The sequence below is a fragment of the Fragaria vesca genome, linkage group LG2 (genome assembly GCF_000184155.1).
Source record: "Fragaria vesca subsp. vesca linkage group LG2, FraVesHawaii_1.0, whole genome shotgun sequence".
NCBI lineage: Eukaryota > Viridiplantae > Streptophyta > Magnoliopsida > Rosales > Rosaceae > Fragaria > Fragaria vesca.
The window spans coordinates 30,830,477-30,835,226 of NC_020492.1; the positions used below are offsets into that span (position 1 = coordinate 30,830,477).

Genomic DNA, 4,750 nt, shown 5'->3' on the forward strand with positions numbered 1-4,750 from the left:
TATATATATATATATATATATATATATATATATATTCATAATCATAATGAAGGAACTCAAGAGATCGAGGAGAACATATATAGGATGCGGTTTGAGAAGAACATATAAGTGTTCCTTTTTTGAGAAGAAGGAACTCAAAAACCAGATTAATTTTCTCAAAATTTTAAGGGCAGAATTGGAACGTTAAAGGTAAAAATAAGGCGTGGGGTGAACTGATCATTTAGTGAGGTGGAAATAACCGCACCCATATGATAATTGCTAAATGAAATTGATAAATTTGTCAATTGATCCATGCATGATGCAAATGTTAAATCTTATCTCTCCTCTCTTGCACACGTGTCACTTTAAGATTTGTTAAAACATTATAATAACAACTACTGATGGAGCAACATTGTTAAATTGATATCTAAATTTTAAAATTCTAGCTAAATATAACAATTTATAAACTTCACTGCTAGAGATGCTCAAGCACGTTGAAATAGTAATTATTTAGTTCTTATAGTTTTGTACTAGTAAAATATGCTCACAAGGCTTCTATCAAGTTCTTAATAATTATTAACGTTTTAAACTAATGATTTCTAGATAAATTAAACTGATGTGATCGGATATACCGTTGTATGTTGTTTCACGTAAATATATACTCATATGTTATGTCTTTATCATTAAAACGTATGTATATATGTGTAGAGTAACCTATTTTCAACTACGCATAATGCCTCTCTCTAGCCTCTTGCAAGAGAGGAGACTTGGCGGCGATGGTTCTCCACTGGTGGCAGCCGTGTACTTTCTATTGAAAGGGGGATCTCGTCCCTCTCTTTCTAGTCAAATCGGTGGTAATGACGGCGGGCTTGCACGGCGTCATTCTATGAACAAGTCTCATTCAAAATTTGATCCAATCTTGGATCTGGATGGTTTGGGAATGATGAAGGGGATTAGTGTGCTCGGCGGGATCATGTATGGCGGCGGTGGTTGGGAGCTTTTTTTGGTCGCTGAGTTTCAGAGTTTACCTTGTGGTTGTGCACCTGTTCTTCCTTCTCTTTGTGCTGTTAGAGAAAGCGGTGGTGATCTGGAAAGAGTCGGAGACGGTGAGGCGGCTCTGATTCCGAAAATGGCTATGCAGCATTGTTGGTCCTGGGTGGTGATGATGGAGACAAAAGGGTGAAGGATGCTAGGGTTTCCCTTAGCTGGGCCTTGGCGGATGCAGTTGGGCTTGGGCCCCTAGTTTAAATTTTGTTTGGTCTAGGTAAACTAGTTTGCATTCGTAAGGTATTGATAGTTTTCTACGGATCCTAGTTTACTTATAAAATCGTGCTTAATCGCTACAAGGTGGGTGTATTTAGGATTTCATAGCTTATGCTTTAGCTAGTGTAGGACTTGCAATTCTGCAAGACGATGCTTTCTAACGACTCTTATGGGTGCGTCGTCTTTCTACTACTTGCTCTGATTTAAATGGAATGACCTTTTGATCAAAAAAAAAATATGTGTAGAGTAACATATTTGCTATTAACTGTTATATCAATGGTAAGATTACATTTTAAAAAAAAATTGATTATGTAAGGTTATCTTTCATATTAAATAATGAAAAAAATAGTTTGAAATTCAATCATTTGTTCATGAAATAAATTGTCATGTTGATTATTCATGGGAGCTAAAATTCCCACTCCCAAAATTACAATCCCCACTCTCTTTCAATTTTTTATTATTATTTTGTCTCCTTTCACTTCTAACTTTCTGAAGTTTCCTGAAATACTTTTGTGTTAGATTCTTTTTCCTTTTTCTTTATTTTCTGTCGCTCCCTTTTGGATCTAAAAAGATATGTAAGTCTCTGTTGTGAATTTTTACTATGATCTCTTTATTGTATAAACCACTTTTGTATCTAATTTGTATTGTATTCTGATCAATTTCAGATATACTGAACGGAGTTTCTTTTTCTCTTAGCAATGGAAGAAGTAGAGCATATGGCTGCTTAGTTGAAAATACACTAAACTTTTTGTTTTGTTATTGTTTGCAGCCCCCTTTCTCCTTTGCTTATACTATTTGGGGGTTATGTTATGATTGTGTCATTAGCTCAAGAATATGTCTTGAAAAGTTGCTGGACTGCTACAATGTCTCTTTTTTGGGTGTGTTCATTCCACATCAGGTACTCAAATTTTTCTTTTGAGTACTCTAAACTCAAAATGTTTAACCTGTTATGCTCATGCAATGTATCTAAACACAGATTTTGTTTTGGTGTTTGCAGACTATTTAACTGTAGGAGGCTTATTGCAACCTTTACTTTTGAATAAATGCAACTTGACTTAGAAGCTTTTTGGCATATGATAATGATGACATGACTGTTTTTATGTAACATCATGAGAATTTTATGGATGACTGATTCTTGAGGTTAAGGGAAATATCTAATTTTCTTGTTTCTTGTGTGAATTAAGTTTTTTGTTGAAGAGTTGTAGTCTTTTTTTAAATTTTTACTTGATTTTGATGGTCTGTGTTTGGAATAACATAGACATGCCATGTTATGAGGAAAAAAATAATAATTTTCAAAAGAAAAATTTACCTTCATTCTGATATACATGAAGAAGATCAAAGTAACGACAATAATAGCCACATTAAATTTCTTAAATAGAAAGAAAAATAATTAAAGAAAAAAAAAGAAATAAGTCTAATTGATTTTTAGAAAGAGAGAAAATGAAGAAAAAAGAAAAAAAATCCAACACAAGGGTATTTCAGGAAGTTTCAGAAAGTCAAAAGTGAGTGGAGACAAAATAATAATAAAAAATTGAAAGGGAATGGGGATTGTAATTTTGGGAGTGGGAATTTCAGCTCCCTTATTCATCCATGTTTCATCTAGAGGAAAATTTTCAAATGGTGCCTCAAGTTAAGCCTATTCATCACTTTGACATCTTAATTTTGAAAACTAAGATAATGGTACCACAACACTTAAACCCAATCTAACATTAGTTCCCTCCGTGATTGACACCGTTAAGTTGAACTTTATCTATGGTCAAAATTGTATTTTCATGTTTTCCCTCCCCAAATCTTTTCCCTCTACAAACATTTCCCTCCCTCCAGAATAATGTCCCTTTTCCGATCAGTATCAGAATTTGTGGTGAGCCATGTGTTGGCTTCATACAAAAATTAGAGATCGACATCTAGAAATTATAATACACCATTGGCAATTAATATCTATCATTAAAAATAGCTTTTGCAACTCACCGGTGAAAGAAAGAATCAACATTGATTTAAAATGCATTTTGTATCAAGTACAAAAGTTCATGAACTATGTTGCACGGACACGGACACGGTATAACTCAAAAATTGAGTTTCCGACACGGCTTGGACATGACAAATAAAATAATATATTTATGTATTTTTAATACATAAAAAATATACTAAAATTTGAAATAAGTTCATTAGATTATTACCAAAATCATGTTCTAAATTCTTTTTTTGTCTAAATTCTAACACTAAAGAGAATCAAATGGGTAGATATAGGTTTGTAAAAAAAAGTAGGCAGCAACTCAGTAACATAGCAGCCCTCTAACACCTAATAGAAAAGAAAATTCCAATCATTCCATAATCCATCACGGAGGGAACTAATGTTGAGTTGGGTTTAAGTGTTGAGGTACCATTATCATAGTTTTCAAGATTGAGATGTCAAAATGATGAATGGACTTAACTTGAATCACCATTTAAAAAATTTCAATCTTTCATCTAAAGGAAGCAGTGCCCGGTCTTGGTTTGATAATAAGAATGGAAATCAAATATAGAAAGCTAATTGCCTAATTTCTTTTCAGGTTGCAAATAGCTAGCTAGAAAGTCAGTGAATGAAACATGGAGGAATAAATAAACCGCTAAGAATAATTAGTAATTCTATATAGTAAAATACCTCAGGGCCTCTAAGTTTCTTCAAAATGTCGCAAAGCCTAGTGGTGAGATACCAAGCTGAAGAGCTTCTCTGCCTCTTGATTATACGCTGTGCTTCCCACACAAAATCCAGCGGCTTTGAAACTTGACTGGACTTGGGCACAGAGACGTGCAAGAATACAAATCGGTTTCCCCAAGACTTGTTTGTTTCGTTCAACATATCCTGCACTGACTTGTAACCCGCAGTAAGTCTAGTATTCAGCAACACCAGTGCCGTGCAATTCTCGCTGCTTGATTTTCCACTATTCATCTTTTGCATGTACATTCGAAGGCCCAGGAAGATTGCTCCTGTAATCACATCATTTATCGTCTGCATGCAACCAAAATAATTTACATCATAAATATCATATGGAATGTAATTCCCAGTTACCCTGGCCTAATGGAACATAGCAAATCAAAACTGCACAAAGTTAACAAAGAGATGTCGATTGACATGAGTACAAGTATGTGTGTGTATATATACAAGAATTCTCAGGTGCGGACGTCCGCACCAAAGTTTTGGTGCAGAATTCCATTTTTGCACAATTTTTCTATCGAATTTTCTCATCTCCACCGTCTAGTATCTAGATAATATTGTGTAGATCATCTCTGCAAAATTTCAGCTAATTTGGTAATCGTTAAGGCCCTCAAACTCGAAAAACAAATGGACGGATTGAATTCTGTCCGGTTATGTTCATACCAGAAAAACTCGAGTTTGAGGGCCTTAACGATCACCAAATTGGCTGAAATTTTACATAGATGATCTACACAATATTATCTAGATACTAGACGGTGGAGATGAGGAAATTTGATCGAAAAGTGGTGTAAAAATGGAAATCTGCACCGAAAC

General features: G+C 34.4%; 1 protein-coding gene across 1 annotated transcript in view; it reads right to left on the reverse strand.

Moving 5' to 3' along the window:
- LOC101314157 (O-acyltransferase WSD1-like) overlaps positions 1-4,750 on the reverse strand; it is a 10,105-nt gene that overhangs the window by 4,070 nt on the left and 1,285 nt on the right. The gene's annotated exons all lie outside the window — the stretch shown is intronic.